This window comes from Pan paniscus, chromosome 4 (genome assembly GCF_029289425.2).
Source record: "Pan paniscus chromosome 4, NHGRI_mPanPan1-v2.0_pri, whole genome shotgun sequence".
Lineage (NCBI taxonomy): Eukaryota > Metazoa > Chordata > Mammalia > Primates > Hominidae > Pan > Pan paniscus.
The window spans coordinates 26,952,336-26,974,147 of NC_073253.2; the positions used below are offsets into that span (position 1 = coordinate 26,952,336).

General features: G+C 37.6%; 1 long non-coding RNA gene across 1 annotated transcript in view; it reads right to left on the minus strand.

Annotated features, from left to right (window-relative positions):
- Positions 1-2,852: 2,852 nt before the first annotated feature.
- Positions 2,853-21,812, minus strand: part of LOC103786802 (uncharacterized) — a 168,164-nt gene continuing 149,204 nt past the window's right edge. The window contains exon 6 of the long non-coding RNA XR_010112188.1: positions 2,853-3,840. This is a non-coding gene — a long non-coding RNA (uncharacterized LOC103786802). The remainder of the gene's footprint in view (positions 3,841-21,812) is intronic.

A 21,812-nucleotide genomic window follows, 5' to 3' on the forward strand; every position in this document is an offset into this window, starting at 1 on the left:
TTACTCAAAGGGAGAAAAGAACAGGAAGGGCTGAAAGTCTCCACACAAACCAATCTTTTTGATGAAAACATATTTCCTTTTTTCTTCTGGTCTCCTCTATAAGACAGTGCACAAAGTGCTCATTTATGTTTTCTTTGTTTTCATCCCAAAGCTAGAAGATCAAAGAGTTAATAAAACCTCCTAGCTATAGAAGGTCATTACAAAACTAAATGCAGCAATTCAAAGTGGAAAATAGAATGAATGCCAAGGAGATGTTTAACGAAGTAACAGTCTAGATGTATTCTTTGAAGAACATTTGCAGACTCGTTTGATTGCTTTAGAGCGCACAGGGAACAATGCGGCTGCATGGAGCTAACATTGACTGATGGTTGCATTCTGCCGAACCAAAGCCAGGCCGCTTAGAATCACAAGTATATTTGATATAGAACTACCTAATATAGTGGAAATATTCATGTGTATTTTGCATAGCAAAATAGTATTAAAAACTTCTACCTTTTTCCCCCTTGGGCCTAATTAAATGCCCAAACATAAGACACGAGTCTATTCATTGGAAAAATAATTTGAAGCACTATTTTTCCAAAATCTGACAAAGTTGGGTGGCAAGATAAGGGATTAGCTTAATGCTTCCCATTAGCTATTGAGATCCTCCTTCTTTTTCCTTTTTCTTCTTTTTTTGTTCTTTAGTGCTGACATCCTTATAATGGTAGCAAATACAGAATACAAAAGGGAGGCTTTGGAAATCATCAATATTGCCACATTGATTTATTCAAAAGAGACAGGCTGGTACAATGGTCTTGCATTACAATGGGACATGCTAGAGTTTGCCATTCACTGTATGCTGTCATCTAAATGTTTGTGTTCCCTCAAAATTCTTATGTTGAAACCTAATCCTCAATGCAATAGTATTGAGAGATAGGGCCTTTAAGAGGTGATTAGGTCATAAGGGCAGAGACCTCATGAATGAGATTAGCACTCTCATAAAAGAGGCCAAAAGAAGTTTGTTTGCCCCTTCCTCCGTGTGAGGACCCACCTAGAAGTCACCATCTATGAAGCAGAAAGCAGGCCCTCAGCAGACATGAAATCTCCTGGTGCTTTGATTTGGACTTCCCAGCCTCTAGAACTGTGAGAAATAAATTTCTACTGTTTATTAATTGCCCAGTTGAAGGTATTTTTTTATAGCAGTTCAAATGGACTAAAACACTGTAGCCCTGGGATCTCAGCATTAGGACCCATGAAACAGGTTACTTCCTGGAAAGAAACAGCAGAACATTGGAGAACATCAGAAGTGCCCATCCTGTTGGTAGGGCCATGGCTATGTGGCAACATGAAGGCCAAATGATAGAGGGTATTTAAGGTCTCCTACTGAAGTCTAATCAGATGATGTTTTTCCCACTATTTGAAAACTTGGGAAAAAATTGTTTTCATGTTGAGGTAAAAGGAGATCTTTCCTAGGGTAATTTGAGGGCGGATTGAAGACTGGCATAGCTAGTAATGATTTTATTCAGGACAGTGTAATTTTAAAAAGCATAGAAATATTTAAATAGCTGAGATTAAGCTTTAATCAATTAAACTTTTTAATTATTTGGGGCAAATAACTAATGTTTCACTATCAAATGAATCTGTTTTGAAGTACCATTGAAAGTTGTGCTGATGCCAATAACAGTCTTTTTGTTTGTCTTTTTGCATCAGTGGTGCATGTCACCTTCCTGCAAGGCAACTAGTTTGCAGATATGGCCAGAGGGGAAATTACTGGACAACAAAATGAAAAGGGGGCATAAGTCAGCCAGCTCTCTCAATCCTAGGAAAGGAAACTTCCCTCCTGCTTATGAAAGAGGACGATTGTGCTCAGTACCACTTATCCAGTGCCAACAATCTGGTAAGCCCTCTATTCAGTGCTACACCAGGGCTACAGAAAGGTGACCTGGAGTTTGGGGCTGAGGTCAGGGAAAGGTCACTGCCTGAAAAATGAAACTAGTCAAAAGAAAAGAATCCTAGGAATGGGTGAGGTTACTCATCCACCAAAGTAACCCAATCTAAAAGATGGCATAGAAAGTATTTTTTTTTTCTGGTAGTCTAGTGGTTGGGGAAAAAATAAAACAGAAAGAAAAGGGTTTTAAAAAATATATATTCAAAATTCCAAGCCTTTTAAATAATCCTGCTGGACCTTGCAAGCCTGTCCTAGCATGCTTTGAAGTGCAGCCATAAGAATCAGCATTTTGTCACTACCATGCCTACAGACTTTATTTTTTTACTTCTGCTTTTTAGGTTCATCAATTCCCCTCTCCCCTCGCTGATTTTCCTCCCCATCACCACCACTGCAATTTCAAAACTAAAAATCAGATGTTAGGTATGAAGACACCATTACCCTGTTGTTTGAAACTTGCTCTGAACTAGCTGGTTGACCTTCCCCTCCTCAACATCTTCCTGGTATCTTTCTATAAAGGCAGCGTATCCAACACATGCCAGTATATGGACCTTAGTTGGTCATGGTATACCAGGAGTGCCTGTTTTAAATAACCCCTTTTAAGGTTAGAGGAACTTTAATTCTTGGCATATTTATTTGCCCTTTCATAGCTTCTATCTTTGAGATGTAGATGAGTGCTTACAGGGTGCCTGGAATGGAAAGAGGCTATAGGATGAAGGAGCATGGGCTCAGGGTTGCATATTTTTGGGCTTCCCCACCTCAAAAAAAAAAAAAAAAAATCCGTGACATTTCTTTTCCTGGATGGCAAAATGAAAACATTTCATGAATAAATCTACAAATAAAATGATATCACTTTAAAGATGTGAAAAAATCTAGGTGTACTTTGAAAAAGATTTTCATTTTAAATAGGTAGCCAGAAGCAGATATGTGCAATTGAAATGTTTACTATTCATCTGATTTCTTTTTCTAAGAAACACAAAAATCATGACATTAGAAAGAATTCAATTAACTCTCCTCAGTGTGTAGAAGGATGCAGAAGGAGTTTCAACTTCCTTTTGTTTTATATTTGTTGTCAAGAATTCATACAAGAAAGTCAATTTTATACAAAATAATTTTACAAAATTACTTTTAAGATAGTCAATTTCCATAGATCAACTTCAGTAGGTCATATAACATGTCTTTTAATATGAACTCCTTAGCTTTATTAGTGCATTAAAAATTATTTATCTTGCAAAACAATAAATTAAAAACAGAATTAGGATGTCTTTGGTTTATATAGCCACAGTATTAAGTTAAAATAGTATAATGCATGTTATACAAAGAGAAATGTAAATGCGGCCTAAAAGAACATTTTTAAGTCAGTTTCACATTAAACATTGAATAGAAAAGTTGACTTATCTTAAGTAAAGCAAGTCACTACATCACTCTGCTACAGCAAATGTTTCCTTGTAAATGAGGATGAACTGACAATGCTTGAAAGTATAGTTCATCAAAATCACAAGAAACCAAATATTATGAATGTGTAAAATTCCATGTTTATTTAATATCAGTCACACAGCCAGTTTATTGAAACCAATGTTTGCAAAGACAAATAACATGTCTGATGAACATAAACAATATCATACAGTTGAAATTCATCCTGTATTTTCACCTGAATAAAGATGTCATTACGCAAGAGTTTCAACAATAAAGACCCTGCCTTGAATTGGCATGGCATCTCTCAGAGCTTCAAGGCAGCACAGTCTTTCATCCAACTCTAGAGAGATTATCAGCTCTGCATCAGGGAACTTCAGTGATTAGCTTGTCCACACTTAGCTACCATGGAACCTTCCCCCAGTATCTGCATTGGCCTCCAGTGTGGTCGGTGACATGGGCACCTTCTCAGAGCACATATCCAGAACTCGAGATGGGTATTCCTAGGACAAAAAATACGCAGATAATGTAAAAAGGCTCATTCTAGTCACGGAGAAGTATGAGTGTTATACTACTTAATAATGATACCAACGAATATTAATTTTATTGTTATAGTTGCCCATATATATTAAAGTTTACTATGTGCCAGGCACAGTGTTAAGCACTTTACATTCACTAGCTCATAAAATGGACATAAGAACCCTATAACTACTAAAATTATCTCTGCTCCAGAGGCCAAGAAACTTGAAAAAGTGATAGAAGCAGGGTACCTTTTGCATCATCAAACACAGCTCAGGTAAGACTAGTAGCTTCCTTCACTCAACATTGTAATGAACTAATAGTTTCTTCAAAGCCACTCACACCTTTTTTTCTGCCCTGCCTTTCTCTCTTTCTTTCAAATTTATTTTTTAAATTTATATATAAAATGCTATATATTTACTGTGTACATCGTGATGTTTGGAAGTATATATACATTGTGGAATAGTTAAACTTAGCTAATTAACAAATTTATTACCTCATGTACTTACCATTTTTGTGGTGAGAACACTTAACATCTACTCTCTTAGAATTTTCCAAGATACAATCTATCATCATTAACTATAGTTACCAAGCTGTACAACAGACCTCTTGAATTTATTCCTCCGATCTAACTATAGATATGTAGCCTTTAACTAACAACTTTCCCCCACCCTCAACCACCTAACCACTTAGCCTCTGGTAACTATCATTATACTCTCCACTTTTCTTTCTTTTTTTCTTTCTCTCTCTCCGTCCCTCCCTCCCTCCCTTCTTCCTTCCTTTCTTCCTTCCTTCCTTCCTTCCTTCCTTCCTTCCTTCCTTCCTTCTCTCTCTCTCTTTCTTTATTTTCTTTTTCTTTTTTTTGTTTTGAGACAGAGTTTCAGTATTGTTGCCCAGGCTGGAGTACCAAATGGCATGATCTCAGCTCACTGCAACCTTTGCCTTCTGGGCTCAAGCAATTCTCTCACCTCAGCCTCCTGAGTAACTGGGATTACAGGCACCTGCCACCACTCCCAGCTAATTTTTTTTTTGTATTTTTAGTAGAGACAGGGTTTCACAACGTTGGCCAGGCTGGTCTCAAATTCCTGATCTCAGGTGATCCACCCGCCACGGCCTCCCAAAGTGCTGGGATTACAGGTGTGAGCCACTGTGCCCAGCCTTATACTCTCCACTTCTATGAAATCATCTTTTTTAGATTCCACATGTAACAGATCATGTAGTACTTGTCTTTCTGTGCCTGGCTTATTTTACTTAACGTAATGCCCTCCAAGTTAATCCATGTTGTCAGAAATGACAGGATTTCCTTTTTTTAATGGCTGAATAGTATTCCACTGTTTGTATATATACTACATTTTCTTTATTCATTCCACTGTTGATGGACATTTAGATTGATTCCATATCTTGGCTATTGTGAATAGTGCTGCAATAAACATGGGAATGCAGCTGTATCGTCAACATGTCAGTTTCCTTTTTCTTCGGATATATATTCAGTAGTGAGATTGCTGGATCATATTTTGAGGTTTTCGAGGAACTTCCTTATTGACTCTGTAATTGCTGTACTAATTTTAAATTCCATCAAAAGTGTGCAATGGTTCTCTTGTCTCCACATCCTCACTAATACTTGTTATCTTGTTTTTTTTTGATAATAGTCACCCTGATAGGTGTGAGGTGATATCTGGTGGTTTTTTTCATTTGTGTTTCCTGTGTGATTAGTGATGTTGAATGTTTTTTTCATATGCAGTATCTGTTGGCCATTTGTATGTCTTCTACAAAAATGTCTATTCAGGCCTTTTGCCCACTTTTTAATCAGGTTATTTGTTTTCATGCTATTGAGTTGCTTTTATAGAGGCTGGAAAACTAAATTTCTTGATATTCTAGAAAGACTTCTTTCTGCCTTTCTGATAATATTTTTCTTTTTCTTACAATTTTTATATTCCAAACCACAACACAGCTCTCCTTGCAGCCAGGAGTGGCCATATGATGGATTCTGACTAACGAGATGCAAGCTGAAGTTGCTAATTGGGACTCCTAAAAACACTTTTAAAAAGTGATGGACTCATGATCTCTTCACCCTTCTTCTGCCTGTCTTGAATTGTCTGTCCATCCTCAGACTTCTTGATACACAAAAAATTTATTTTCGGCTAGGCCATGTTCATTTGGTTTTCCGCTACTTGCAGCTGACTGTACTGATTATCTAAAACTGCTTTATAAAGTTTTGTGACTAGGGGGTGGGAGCAATGATCACTAATATTCATTAAGTGAAAGGATAAATGATTGAATTGTGTATCTTAATTGTGGTATATTCTGTACAACATTTTTACAATAAATTAATGTTGAATGAGTTTATTTCTATTTGATACTAAACACTAGCACATCTGAAATAGTTGTCAGTTTTTCCCCTTGCTAAAAGTACACAGATTAAAAAATAAGATAAGCCATCTGGGCCATGTGCACTGAAAGAATGGCTATAGCTCTTGCCCTGATTAGAGGGTTTCACAAACTAGCATTGAACTCACTGGGGGTTCAACAGAGAAGAAAAGGAGGAAATCCAGGAGATAAATTAAGGAATTTTTGGAGAAGGTGAGATATTTAAATTTTATAAATATTTTTCAATTAAATTGAATAAAACCCACTTTCTACTCTCCCCCTGTTAATGATTGAAATCCCATTTCCAACACTTATTGGGTATGTGATCTTAGACAAGGTTGTTTCACCTCTCTGAGGTTACTACATTTTTTTAGCCATAAAGTCAATATTCTACAATCCATCTCATAGTATTATTTTTAGGATTAACTAAAACAATGGATGTGAATTGCCTAGTACTGCACTTGACACAAAATATGAAGTTGGCAGACTTTCATTCCCTCTGCCTCCCTGCTACCTGATTCCCCATGGCTCATCTCCATTGACAGGAGAATGATTTTAAAGACATCTGTCTAATCTCCGAAAGCATTTTTCCTTTTCTTACCTCACAGCCCAGTCACTATATAAAGACATCATTTCGTTGGACACAGATATTAGTGAAAACAATGCCTCCAACCAGGGTGTAAGTTTCTTGAAGGCAGTAACCATGACTTAAAATGTCTATGTCCCTTACAGAACTTGAGTTTCTAAAGAATTTCCAACTACACTATCTGAAAAGAAAAGAATTTTGAGCTATTTAATTTTTAAATAATTTTTATCAATCCAAATGACTCCTGTTTTTCAAGGTACAATCTTGTCAGCATTTATCACCCAATAAGCACAATGCTTGAGGACCTACAAAGTAGTTCTAAACATAGACAAACCCATATTTTTGATGATAATATGAAGGCATACCAAAAAGAAAAGAATCCCAATATAACTTATAATATAATGGTTGTTTACTATGAACTATTCACTATGCTAAGCACCTTCATACTTTACCAATCATCCTTTCTAAAACTCTGCAAAGTAGGTGTTGCTAGCTCCATATTATGGAAAGGATAACCAAGGATACAAGACTTGACTAGCACTAACTGCTAAGTGAATCCAGAACACCTTAGCCAGTGTGTGAATTCAGATCTTTTATGTTCCAACGTTTGAGTTCTTTGTACTTCACACACTGCAGAGCAGAAGACACGCAGATTATGAATTTCTGGGGAAGAAAAGTCAAAAATGTCCACATAGTTTGATAGAAAGCAACATTTTGGGATCTTAATTATTCAGATCCATAGCATCAAAATTAATTGTTGTTTATAAAATAAACAATAAAATAACAAATATTTTTAAAGCAACATACAAAGTTCTTATTTAATCTTTACAACATTTCTGTAAGGTAGATATTATTACCTCTTCATATGAATAGATGTTGAAATTCAGAGAAATAAATGACTTTTCTAGATAACAAACCTTGAACCCACACCCTGGCCTCAGGATAAGAGTTCTTTCCACCACACCACAATATTATACTTCCTGTGTTATTTTGCTTGAGTTTCAACGAAAAAAGGATAAATAAATGGATGAAGGGTGTTATGGTTTGGCTCTGTGTCCCCACCCAAATCTCATCTCAAATTGTAATCCCCATGTGTCAAGGGAGGGACCTGGTAGGAGGTGATTGGATCATAGGGATGGTTTCCTCCATGCTGTTCTCATGATAGTGAGTGAGTTCTCAGAAGATCTGATGGTTTAAAACTGTGGCACCTCCTTCTTTGCTCTCTCCTGCCATCATGTAAGATATGCCTTGCTTCCCCTTCACCTTCTGCCATGATTGTAAGTTTCTTGAGGCCTCCCCCTCCCCAGCCATGCAGAACTGTGAGTCAATTAAATCTCTTTCATTTATAAATTACCCAGTCTCAGGTAGTTTTTTATAGTAGTATGAAAACAGACTAATACAGAAAATTGGTACCAGGAGAGAGGTATTGTCATAAAAATAACCTGAAAATGTGAAAGTGACTTTGGAACTGGGTAACAGAGGTTGGAACAGCTTAGAGGGCTCAGAAGAAGACAGGAAGATGTGCGAAAGTTTGGAACTTCCTAGAGACTTGTTGAATGGTTGTGACCAAAATGCTGATAGTGATATGGACATTGAAGTACAGGTTGAGGTGGTCTCCGATGGAGATGAGGAACTTATTGGGAACTGGAGCAAAGGCCACTCTTGTTGTGCTTTCACAAAGAGACTGGCAGAATTTTGTCCAGAGATCTGTGGAACTTTAAATTTGAGAAAGATGATTTAGGGTATCTGACAGAATAAATTTCTAAACATCAAAGCATGAAGATGTGACCTGGCTTTTTCTGAAATCATACAGTCATATGTGCTCACAAAGAGATGGTTTGAAATTGGAACTTATGTTTAAAAGGGAAACAAAGCATAAAAGTTTGGAAAATTTGCAGCCTGACCACGTGGTAGAAAAGAAAATCCCATTTTCTGGGGAGAAATTCAAGCTGGCTGCAGAAATTTGCATAAGTAATGAGAAACCAAATGTTAATAGCTAAGACAATGGAGAAAATGTCTCCAGGCCATTTCAGAGAACTTCATGGCTTGGGAGGGAAAAATGGTTTCGTGGGCTGGTCCCAGGGCCCCGCTGCTCTGCGCAGCCTCGAGACATGGCACTCTGCATCCCAGTTGCTCCAGCTTCAGCTGTGGCTAAAAGAGGCCAATATATAGCTCAGGCCATTGCTTCAGAGGGTGCAAGTCCCAAGCCTTGGTGGCTTCCACATGGTGTTGGGCCTGTGTGTGTCCAGAAGACAAGAGTTGAGCTTTGGGATCCTCTGCCTAGATTTCATAGGATGTATGAAAATGCCTGGATGCCCAGGCAGAAATCTGCTGCAAGGGCAGAGCCCTCATGGAGCACCTCTGTACTAGGGCAGTGCAAAGGGGAAATGTGGGGTTGGAGCCCCCACACAGAGTCCCCACTAGGGCACTGCCTACTAGACCTGTGAGAAGAGGGCCACCATCCTCCATACCCAAGAATGGTACATCCACCAACATGTTGCACTGTGTGCCTGGAAAAGCCACAGGCACTCAACATCAGCCTGTAAAAGCAGCTGTGGGACCTGTACCCTGCAGAGCCACAAGGGAAGAGCTACCCAAGGTTTTAGGAGCCCACCTCCTGCATCAACATTACCTGAATTTGTCATGGAGTCAAAGGAGTTTATTTTGGAGCATTACAATTTAATGGCTGCCTTGCTGGATTTCACACTTGCATGGGGCCTGTGGCCCCTTTGTTTTGAACAATTTCTTCCTTTTGGAATGGGAACATTGCCTGTACCCCCATTGTATTGGAAGTAACTAACTTGTTTCTTTTTTTTATTTTACAGGCCCATAGGTGGAAGAGACTTGCCTTGCCTCAGATGGGACTTGCCTTGTCTCAGATGAGATTTGGACTTGGACTTTTAAGTTAATGCTGGAATGAGTTAAGACTTTGGGGGACTGTTAGAAGGCATGATTGATTTTGAAATGTGAAAAGGACATGAGATTTTGGAAGGACCAGGGGTGGAATTATATGTTTAGGCTCTGTACCCCACCCAAATCTTATCTTGAATTTTAATCCCCATATGTGGAAGGAGGGACCTGGTGAGAGGTGATTGGATCATGGGGGCAGTTTTCCCCATGCAGTTCTCATGACAGTGTGTGAGTTCTCACAAGATCTGATGGTTTAAAAGTGTGGCACTTCCTTCTTTGCTCTCTCCTGCCACGATGTAAGATGTGCTCACTTCCTCTTTGCCTTCTGCCATGATTGTAAGTTTCCTGAGGTCTCCCCAACCATGCAGAACTGGGAGTCAATTAAGCCTCTTTCCTTTACAATTTGCCCAATCTCAGGTACTTCTTTATAGCAGTGTGAAAACAGACTAATACAAAGGCATGGACTAATCACCGTCTTTAGCCCTTCTTACTTCCATTATCTAAATTACTCTCTTCTGAACAAATACTTTTTTTCAACAGGTGTCTTCTGAGAAGTCATTTTGATACAGTATGAATTCAATAAGACAAGTCTTCTATTGAGCATGCTTGGGCAAGTAAATATTAAAGAGATTTTCTAAAGGTCTTCAGTTCATGCTTGGTGTTCAGCATGCCCTTTTTCTCCTCCTTAATGTTCGTTTTCAAATGAGCAGCAAAGAATAGCTTTAAGGGCTAGAATAGCTCTGGGGTATTTAACAGGTGCTGAAACTTATGTTTAGGTCACCAGTTCAGATCCCAAGATATATGGTTCTCTCTTCTGCCACTCATTATTTTAAGCAGGAAGACCAGACCGATACCTTTAAACTGGCATGACCTACCATAAAACTGTTCCTCCCTACCTTCAGGTACTGGTGAGGAATCACCTGGGGTTGTTACCATTGAGAACTAGCAGAACAGTAACCATCATTTGCTCCAATGACACACGGTGCATCTCTTATGCTATTAGAAGCAGGACAGCTGGATATAAGCAACCAGGTGAGGTGGGATAGCATATATTCCTTGAAAAAACTCTTCTTGAGTTTGGGAAAGGTGGGATTATGGTGAGCAGCAGAAAGAACAGAAAGGAGTAGGTGACAAAGAAGAAAGATGATGATCCAAGTTTGGACTAAATTAGGACAGAAAGAATGATCAAACGAGTCAATAGCTAAACATGTGAGAGAAAAGGGGTCAAATGATGTGTCAACTTTGAAGACCAGAGAACCCTAGATAATAAAGATGAAAGTCAAAGCAGTTTACTCCGTTATTCTTAATTAGTCTTAGTTATCTTTTTATTATCTTTAAGTGTTATAAACATTGTCTTCAGGTATTACTAAGAAATGATGCTGAATTAGGAAGACCCAATAATATTTGTAGTTAATATCCTGGTTCCTGCAGTGGATGTAACAATGTGTGTCATAATTTAGGACCTGTAAGGCTCCTTTCCATTTGGCTGTGCCAGATAGTGCATATTTTTTATTTTTTTCCTTCTCAGACCTTCGTTGACTGTTGTGCAATATCTTATTACCAAGAGTGAACACTTTTATTTTACTGTTCTCTGTAACAAATCTTTACTAATTTAATCATCAAAGCAAACTTGTGAGATCAAATTTATTATTATCCCCATTTTACAAATATGGAAATGATGCAAGAGAAAGCCCTGGTGACTTTCCCAAGGTTGTGTAGTTAGTTAGTAAAGTTAGGGTTTAAACTCAGTTAGTCTTCTCCAAATCCTTCTTCCTAAGCATCACACAATAATGTCTTGCTTAGATATTTCATGGAGTTAAAATATTTTAGTCTTCTAAGGATAAGAGTTCAGTACAAACAAAGTTATAGTTATGTTTCTAAGAATTTAGTGAACCCATCACTGACCTAAAAAGCCAAAATTGTTTTGTATTATAAATCTATGATTTAATTCCTAATCCATTTAGGTATGCAAATTATATTTTTTAGAAATAAAAGATTATAATATTCTTTTATCTACCTAATGACAATTATTATAGAAACATGAAAATTTCATGAAGAACTTAAAAATTATGATATTTAAATGGTTTTGTTCAAAAAGCTAAGCCAGAACTAAATAGGGCACCTCTTTGAGGAATGTCTAGTTGACAAATAATGAAAGAATCCTATATTCCTAACACCATTTCTGGGCACTATAAACATTGTTTGTATTAGTGAAAATGGTACTGCTGTTGGTGGCATTTCAAAAAAGGAAGCAGAAGCTGTACTTGGGAGCTGAACATAAATATAATCAGAAAAGATGATGAACTAAATCATATTTACAAAAGGATTTAAAATAATGGTTCATGAGTCCTGTAAAATATTTTCCCCTTTTTAACATAGAATCACATATAGTACCCTATTAGTTCATTTTTTTGGTGTCATTTATGCTATAAATCTCCTTGCTAGATAGGAAATCTAGGCCATACCACCATTCTTTAAATTAAGCTTACTGCTCTTGCTTGGTGATTGGATGAAATAAAACCAAAGATTACTTAATTTGTTTCATTTCATTTTGAAATCAATTTAGATCAGTGGCAATTAAATAGGCAAACCCCTAAAATTTATGGCATGGTCAGGGAGCATATGCATGGGAGTCTGCATGTGTGTGTGTGTCTGTGTGTATGTGTCTGTGTGTAGTTTATGCATGTGCCCAGCTGGAGACTATTGCAGTGATGACAAATATTTGGTAGTAGAAACTGGTTAAAAAGGGGAAAAACGAAAATTAAAAATGAGGTGAACTTTTTCTGTATTGCCTGTTTATCTACCAAAGTCATAGAAAACCCAGACTCATTTTAGGCTTCTTGAAAAGTAATCCAAAAACTGATTTAACATCTCTTATAAGATGTGCACATATAGCTGGAATGCTAACATCACATTGTAAAAAAAAGCAACTTTCTACACTTTCCCCCCCAAAACCCTATTCTGATTGTATTCGTCTGCTTGGGGTGCCATAACGAAATACTATAGAGTGGGTGGCTTTAATAACAGAAATTTATTTTCTCACAGTTCTGGAGGCTGGGAAGTCTGAGATTTAAGTGTTGGACCATTTGGTTTCTGCTGAGGGCTCTCTTCCTGGCTTGCAGACTGCCACCTTCTTGCTATGGCCTGACAGACGGACAAAAACATTCAGTTCATAGCACTGACCAAAAATTATTTCCAGGCAATCCAGTGAGTAAAGTCTGACTATATTAGCCTGAGGCTTTTCTGAAGTATTCCTGTATCCACACAGCTCAAGTTTCCATCTCTGCTCTTACTAGAAGCATAAACTTTCTGTCTATATATCCCAGATATACACTATCTAAGAAAACACCAGAATAAAGTACAATAGAAAAGTGGTTCTCAAAATGAGATTCAAGAATTTCTGAAGTTCCGTGAAAATCCTATGTAGTCTATGGGTGGTCCCTGTGTTATGTAAAATAATCAATTTTGAGTGGCAATGTCCATCCTTTTTGTTCTGGCATGAGCTAATAATTTACTTATCAGATATAGTAGAATTATGTGTCAGCTCACTATTACATCATCAAGAAGAGCACTAATTCTGATAAATTACTTTGACAGGTACAGCTGGAATAGAAAAGATAGACAGTGGATTCTTTGGCTTCATCCAAGTGGGCTGAGGATTGAAGTATTTTTCCAGTCATGTTCTTGAACACCTACTTTCATGGCATGCTGACATTTCCAGACTACTGAAGATGTGATGATTAACTGATCCTGCATTTGATGAAAAAAAAGTTTGCACATTCCAAAGGAGATAGGTTTCAAATGACTATATAGGGTACAATTTCCACTGAAGTGATTTCTCTTAATCTTAATCCTTAACCACTCTCATTGCTACAGTACCTTCCAAAAGTAAGCATAGTTCATAAAGTCTTCAGACTGCCTTTTAGCACATTAACATACTCTTCACAATCCCACAATAAAAGCACTTTAAGTGCAGGGATATTTTTCTTTATTTTCTTTCTTTCCTTCCCTCCCTCTTTCCTTCATTTCTTCTTTCTTTCTTTCCTTCCTCCCTCCCTTCTCCCCACCTCCCTCTCTCTCTCTTTCTTTTCTTTCTTATCCTTGGTGCCTAAGAATTTGTTCTATCGAAGTCTATTTGAATGAATGCATGAGGATACCTAAAGTAAGTGATTCTGAGGTACAGTGATACTTGATCACCTATATGTAAAATTACTATCATTAGGAAAGTGAGGCTGGGCATGGTGGCTCATGCCTGTAATCCCAGTGCTTTGGGAGGCTGAGGCGGGTGGATCACCTGAGGTCAGGTGTTTGAGACCAGCCTGTTCAACATGGTGAAACCCCGTCTCTACTAAAAATACAAAAATTAGCCGGGCGTGGTGGCACGCGCCTATAGTCCCAGCTACTCGGGAGGCTGAGGCAGGAGAATCACTTGAACCCGGGAGATGGAGGTTGCAGTGAGCCAAGACTGTGCCACTGCACTCCAGCCTGGGTGACAGAGTAAGACTCTATCTCAAAAAAAAAATAATAAATTAAAAAAAAGAAAATAAAAATAGGCTGTGGATATGGATGGGTAGTTCAAAAAAATAAAAAAAAAAAAAGGGCTCATAAGGAAAGTGAAAAAACATTAAAATGTACAACCATGTCAAACCATGCCAAAATGTCTGCTGATATAAAAAGCCCTTCGCAGTATCATATATAATCATTTACAACAGAACAATGGCCTCCAGTTTCATATCATCGCACCCCTGCCTAACATCTATGATTTCATGTGAATTTAAAAAGCTGCTCTCAATCCCAACGTTTAGACTCGCTAACTTTAGGCTTCAGTGCCCAATTCTATGAAATTTTAGAATAGCATCTACATTACAGTGCTCATGCATCTTACAACATGTTCTTTGATGAGAGTGTTTGGGGAAAAAGTGACCAGTCTCTGTCACCATTCAGATCTCCTAATTTCAGCTCACTTCTCTACTGGCATCTCTTTGGCCCACCAGAAATTTAAGAGAAAAAATATTGTGAAAAGACTATTTAAGTCTGGTCATTGAAGCAATTAGACAGTGCATCAGATTAAAATGACATCACTGTTATAACAAACTAGATTTCTTACAGCACTGGAGAAAAGAAAATTTACTGATGAACTTTGGCTTCAAATTTTGTAAAACTCTAAGACCAGTTGTCATTTATCTTGAAATACTTTGAGATATTTACCTCCTGAACTTAAAATGTCCAACTTTCTTACTTCTGCCCTTCTCCATAATTCTTCCCTCTTTCAAGCAATAAACGGCAACTCAGTCTTCTGGGACCATATCCAATATGGTCTCTTCCATGAAATCTTTCCTAACTTCTTCACTAAAACATGTGCTTTGATTAATTTTTCTTAACATATTTCTCCTTGGTCCAAGTCCAAGGCCTGTGTCTTACTCATTTGCCTGTCCCTAACATTTAGTAGAGTATCTGATTAGTACATGTCAGGTACTCAGCAAATATATGTTAAATGTAAATAGTTAATGAGTGCAACCATCTCCCAGAGATTTCAACTTCTCCCTAAAGCGGAATATAAACTGAAGTCATGGTAGAGGAAGCCATCTTAAAATTTGATATTCATTATTATTATTAAAGGAGCCACTATTTAGGAAGGAATAGAAGATAGACAATTTTCTCATTCGAACTTTCCCAGGGAGGGCATGTCCTTATATTGTCAGAGTGGGCAAAAATCAAACACATTATTATTAAGGCCAATTTAATTCTCATTGTCCTGGAGCCATTTAACATTCAACATAATTATCTGCTTGTACCATTAATAAGGAAGAGAAAAATATACACAACGTAAAGGTATCTATCTTGACAAAACCAGGTTTTAAACAATTCCACACTCTTCACTCTTTCCATGTTTATTATGTCTCTAAGGGGTCAATGTTATAACAGATTTTAAGTTTTTGGTCATTTCCTCAAGCAAATATTCTGAAACAAAGGATCCAATAACATTTTCCATTTATAATATTTCACTACAAATTTTTAATTTTTTTACAAATGAATTATTCAAGTTGCAATTGATAAAGGCTTCCTTTGAACATTATTTAAAGCTCTTTTTAAGTACCTAAAGGATAATAGAGAATAAGAAAATTCTTCTGTGATTGGTTAAAGAGCAGAGGTATGTGTGCTATTGACAATATGGAAAAATCTGCCAAGTGATTTTAATTAAGCCTAATAATGTGAACCCATACTTGATGAGTAGGAGAACTAAGCAGGAAGCCAGTTATAGAGGATGACATGAAAGATGGGAGATCATTGGGTCTGAAACTCTGGAAGCAAAGATAAATGACTTTTTTTTTTTTTAACCAAAAGAAATGAATACCTTTATGGCTAACTTAGTTGGCTTTTCTTCCATCAACTAGGGTATATTCTTTCCTCTCCTTAAGACTGTTTCCTTTTCTGTAAAATGTGACCATTGTAATACCCTTCATAAATGACCAGGATAGGCAGACCTGAAATAACAGTCCTTCCTGATCTCAGTCAGATAGGGTAAAAGCTGAGATAGAGAATGCTACTGGGAATTACATTGCAAAAGAAACATCTGGTTGGACGCAGATGTAATCCTAACACTTCGGGAGGCCAAGGCGGATGGATGGCTTAAGCCTAGGAGTTTGAGACCAGCCTGGGCAATGTGGTGAAACCCCATCTCTACAAAAATTAGCCAGGTGTGTTGTGTATGTCTGTAGTCCCAGCCACTTGGGAGGCTGAGGTGGGAGGATCACCTGAGCCCTGGAAGGTTGAGGCTGCAGTGAGCTGAGATGGAGACACTGCACTCCAACCTGGGTGGTAGAGTGAGATCCTGTCCCAAAATAATAATAATGATGATAATAATAATAATAATAATAATAATAAATAAAAAGAAAAAGAAACATCCAAATGGGAGGCTGAGTATCAGGGTGTATTCCAATTATGACACAACTATGTGTGACTTGGTGTTGATAAATAAGTAAATAGCTCTTTGTGTCAGATTCCTCCCTGATGAAACAAGGGAGATTTGCAATACGCATAAAGCAGTTGACCCTGGGCAAAGTCCTAAAAATAATTTGTGGGTTACATAAATCAAATTAACTCACACTGACATGGATTCTTAAAGAAGCATTGTGGAATCCACACACAAACAGTGTTGCCTCTAGTCTACCCCACCATCCTCTTTTCAGAGGAGATTACAGGAGAGACATTTCTAAAGGTTGGACACTTAAAACAAACTCTCAAATCACCTGGGCTGGGCTACATGACATGATGCTACTAGATGAATGGCAGTCTCATGAGTGAATCAAGGAACTGTAAAGATGAATTTCAGGCCTTTGTGAAAATGGCTTACAAGTGATCCCCAATTTCAAATGATTGTCATTTCTGTTTCTGCTCAGACATTCTGCATCCGAAACAGATCTGCTCATGAATCCTTGCAAGAAAATCTAACAGAGTACAGCAGAGTGTTCCCTTTCCTGGTGAGCTAATGCCCAGGAATATCCATTCTAGAGTCCATGGTGTGCATGGAATGATATTTCTTGGAATTTCCCAGGGACTGAAACTTCTCCAATGACTATTCAGTTGGGCTCTCAGAATTAGGAATAAACATGTCAGAGCCAGAGGGTGGGGTCTGAAAATGGAAATCCTCAAGATGAGACAATATTAGTTAGTTGGAAAGGGTGATAACTTTTCTCTGTCCCTAGTTCACAACCTGGGAGTGATTTAGACATTAGGATACGCAGTGTAATTTCCCATTTCAACCCTTGGTTTTATACTTCACTAATTGCTGTTAGTTATTTCTTTAGATAACCCAATAACACAGAGGTCTATTGGTCTCATTATTTGAATAAAGAAAACTGAGGCAGAGAAAGGATAAAAAATTAGTTCCCATCTGGCTGGGATTTTAAAATGTGTTAAATGTCTTACTCTATTTTACCTCTTTCCATATACATTGATTTTAACATCCAATCAATGCATGAACCAGCTTGACTTTGCTGCCCACCTTTTCATTCCCTCCACTCCAACAAGAGACAGGCTTCAATAAATAGATAATAAGTAGACAAGGTGATAAGAGAAAAGTTTTCAATCTAATTTAATTTAATTTAATTTTTGAGGCAGGATCTCGCTTCATTGCCCAGGCTGGAGTGCAGCAGAACAATTATGGCTCATGGCAGCCTCAATCTCTTGGGCTTAAGAGATCCTTCTGCCTCAGCTTCTGGAGTATCTGGGACTACAGGCATCTGCCACCATGCTCAGCTAAATTTTTTAAATGTTTTGGCCAGACGCGGTGGCTCATGCCTGTAATCCCAGCACTTTGGGAGGCCAAGGTGGGCAGATCACTTGAGGTCAGGAGTTTGAGACCAACTTGACCAACATGGTGAAACCCTGTCTCTAATAAAAATACAAAAATTAGCTGGGTGTGGTGGTGCATGCCTGTAATCCCAGCTACTCAGGAGGCTGAGCCAGGAGAATAGCTTGAACCCAGGAGGCGGAGGTTGCAGTGAGCCAAGATCGTACCACTGCCCTCCAGCCTGGGTGACACAGCAAGGTTCCATCTCAAAAAAAAAAAAAAAAAAGTAAAATGTTTTATGGAGACAGGGTCTCATTATGATGCCCAGGCTGGTCTTGAACTTCTGGCCTCAAGCGATCCTCCCACCTCAGCCTTCCAAAGTGCTGGGATTACAGGTGTGAACCACCACACCCAGCCAAATATGAAAGTTTTTAATTTTTTAAGTCAATTAAAGATTGACTTTAAAAAGTCCATTTTAATTCAGAAGTGACCATTCTGTCATTCTGAAATTTTGTTCTTTGTCCTTCGGAATGTTTGTTTACTTGGCTGGAGCATCAGTGTGGTTGGAGTCCCTGCACAGTAGGAGGAAGTTGCTCCTGCATCCTTCTCAAACCTCACAGAAACACAAGGATTTCACAAAAATCTGTTGATTTCTTTCCTCAACTGCATTTAATTATGATATTTTTAAGACACAGAATTTCCTCTTAATTTAAAGCTTTCTTTTTCTAGGAGCATTTCAGTTTTTCATTTCTGTAAAAGCCTGTACTTTTTTTAAAAAAAAGATTCAAAGTTTGTCTTGCTATGTTTTCAAGAATTCGAGACTTGTAAACTTAAAACAAAACCCACTTTTACCTTTGCAAACCAGCCTCAAAAGAGAAAATAACCCTACTTTAGCTTTGAATTTAAAGTTAAATTTTATATTGAAGGAATTCTTTTCCATTCGCCTTCTCACTAAGTCATGTCTCACAATTCTGGCTTCATTTTTCTAATATTTACAGTTCCTCTTCAATAACCTTGCCAAGTCAATCTTGTCATAATGTGGGGATGAAGAAATCAAGTTTTATTGTTTTTCAACTTCAAACTTAATGTATATTGTTCACAAAGTGATGGAAAAAAGGCCATTTTGAAAAAATGATTCAAGCTGTCAAATAAAGTGGTAACATCCATTTGGTAGGTGGCCTACGGATAGCAGTCCTGATTTTATGATTTTCTGACCTCTCTGGGATTTGGGTTTCACATCTGTCCAGTGAGGGAGTTGGTTGCCAACTCCCCAAGATATAGTCATTACCACAGCAGCCTCGTGCTTTTTACCATGTCACTGACTACAGCCATTATGTAATATTTCCACTGCTATATTCACTGCACTAATTTTCACTTAATGTTTGTCTTTAAACTAACTCTATTTTTATTTTTAACTTTAAGCATATTTTAAACGGAAGCTTTGTGCATCTGCCATTTAAAAAAGTGTCATCCATATAGTTGGTAACCCAAAAAATTATATTTTTAATGAAAACCATACAGTATTATTAAATTCTGGCTCTACATAGTTATCTGCTAAAGACGCTGAGCCTGAGGCTTGTCTTCTGTTTCTCAAAAAGGAAGATAAAACTGTTAGAGACTTCTTTGTTAGCACCAGACTGAGACTTTCTTCTTGATATAATTAGAAGTCTCAAAAAACCTGAAAGAGGCTAATTTTCTCATTGCATTATTCACTATCCATACGCTTCCTAAAACTATCCTGTACACATTAGAGATCCATATTCCTCATCCCAGAAAAAAACTGGGCTGAATGTTGTTCTTAACAGTTTATTATATTGGAGATCTGTAATTTCAGTTTACAGACACACAAAAGACACAGAGGAGAGGTACATTCCACTTCTGGTGCTTCAAAAAGCTGAAACACAAGCATCTTGTAAAAAGAGCTGACTCCTCTCTATACTCCATGACTCTGGGTAACTTGTTCGGACACGAAAAGGTAATAAGGAAGTGTGAATAAGAGCAGGAATGAGAATCCGACTGGTCAACTTGATTTGGTTGTTGTAAAATACCTTTATCTAACAATCAGATTGAAAAATGTCATTAAATAAATCAAAACTATTTTTGTCAGAGCTGAAAGGCAAATGCTGGGATCAACTTGACAAAGTCGTTGTATTTTAATAGAGAATTGGTGCAGTTTTGGTATACTGCAAAATTACTCGACCATCTTTAAGTTGTTATAACTACCAGTAGCCACTCATATAGTAAAACTAAGTGTTTTAAAAGCAGAAATGAATAACTATGTCTGCTATACTTGTTCATAGTTTTGTTTGTGTGTGGTTTTTTGTCGTAAGCTTGTATAGTTACACACAAAGTAAAACTTCAGTTCCAAAACTTTACTTTCCCCTTTGTTTCCCCTTTGCTGCTAGAGTTACACAAATGACCAAAGTTTATAATCTTTTCATTATCCAACACGAAGTAAAAATAATAATTAAAGCAGACTCATATTGAAAATAACAATAGAAAATTAGTGGGATAATTCACTGCTTTTTTTTTTTTTTGGTTTTTACTTCTACTGCCAACATAAAACAGCATAATGGCAACTGAAATATCAATATTCTTAATACTCCATTTTACTTGGCAGTAACTGCAAGGAAACCTATCCATCTTGAGTCTTAAAGACAATTTCTAAGATTAAAGCTAGTGCTAGCCATTTCTGACACTCACTTCTGAGTAGATGGGTGGTTCACCTTCACCAGAAGCAGTCTCAAAAAATCCCCATGGCATCTGCCACTGTGAGAGAATTTCAAGTTCACGTAAGTTTCAGTTGCTCCTTTATGCCTTCATCTACTTAATTCCTACTTTACCTTGTCTAGAAAAAAAATAAATGAACACAGTCTGGGTCCACAGACTGCAAGGCAAGTTCCTCACAGGATCTGCAAAATCAGACTCTGGGTGGGATCTTGAAATTCTGTGACTTGTTGTTGTGGAGAGCAGTGGCCTGGGAATCAGGAGCCCTGGGCTCCAGGCCCAGCTCTACCACTAACTGTGTGACATTGAGCAACTCTCCTGCATTTACTGGTCTTCAGTATTCCCATCTCTAAGGGAAAAGGCGAGAAGGGACCTAGATAGTCATTTGTTGCTCTAACGTTCCATGATTCTGTCTACTTCCTATAGTGTTACAGTAGTCGTCTAGTGTTAAAAAATAATGTTAAATAATCTCAGACTTCAGAGTAGCAACTCAGTCTGACTAAAAGTTTTTAAAAGACCAGGAAGCATGAACTCTTATCCAGCCATGCATTTTATTAAAGAATTAATAATAGACTCACAAGTAGATAGATATTGTGATTTTGATTGGCTGGTTAACTCATTGCCTCTGCTATGTATTGACTTTCAGGAAGTTAGAGAATAATATAGACCTAACCATTAGGCAGTTGATCTTCAAATACACTTGCATTAATATTTTGTTAATTGCATTTTATTTTCATTGTAATGTGGCTAAAATTCCAGAGATAAATATCTTCCTTTATGTGAAGTCCTCAGGGAACAGTAGCACTGATACATTTATCATTAAAATAAATGCAGGCTATCTGCCCAACAATTATGTATAAAAATACGTTTGAGTGACTAGGCCAATAGAGGCCTTCATATTTTGTTAATTTTCTTTTGTTTTGTTTTTTAAAGAGACAAGTTCTCGCTCTGTCTCCCAGGCCAGAGTGCAGTGGAGTGATCATATTTTGCTGCAGCCTCAAACTCCTAGGCTCAAGGAATCCTCCTGCCTCAGCCCCCACATGCCACCACACCTGGCTAATCCTTAAACATTT